Here is a 633-nt window from a genome sequence, read left to right on the forward strand (position 1 = left end):
CACACACACACACACACACAAATACAAATTAATAATTTATGTTTGTAAAAAGAAAAAAGTTTACATATATTAATATAACCTATAAATATGAATAATGTTTTTTACATTTATGAAAATATTGATTACAATGTGTACATATTTGATGGTTTTTACATAATTAATTTGGTCATTAATTTAAACATTCATTGAAAGTTATATATTACGTTTTTCAAAAACATGCAAAACCCACACGGAGAAATATGCAGGAAAAAAAATGAATGACTTCATAGAGACCCCTTTTCTCAAGGTTTTATCAGATAATTTGACTTTATTATGAAAAGTCAAGGTTAGTTGAGAAAATCTCATGTGCTTCAAAAATATTTATGAATTAATAATTTATGATATATTTTTTAATAATATGTTTAAAAACCTTGCAACATTTAAATATTGCACACACATTACACTATTACAGTCATTAAATTTAAACCTTCACTGAAAAATAAATATAAAGGTATTTCCAACACATGAAACCAACATGGAGAAACAAGCAGAAAAAAAGACATAAAACAGGAAATGACATCATAGAGATGTCAACATTTTATGAAATAATTTGACCTTTTTATAAGAAGGAAAGGATAGTCATGTGGTGCCACT

This window comes from Sinocyclocheilus anshuiensis, unplaced genomic scaffold (genome assembly GCF_001515605.1).
Source record: "Sinocyclocheilus anshuiensis isolate Anshui unplaced genomic scaffold, SAMN03320099.WGS_v1.1 scaffold454, whole genome shotgun sequence".
Classification (NCBI taxonomy): domain Eukaryota; kingdom Metazoa; phylum Chordata; class Actinopteri; order Cypriniformes; family Cyprinidae; genus Sinocyclocheilus; species Sinocyclocheilus anshuiensis.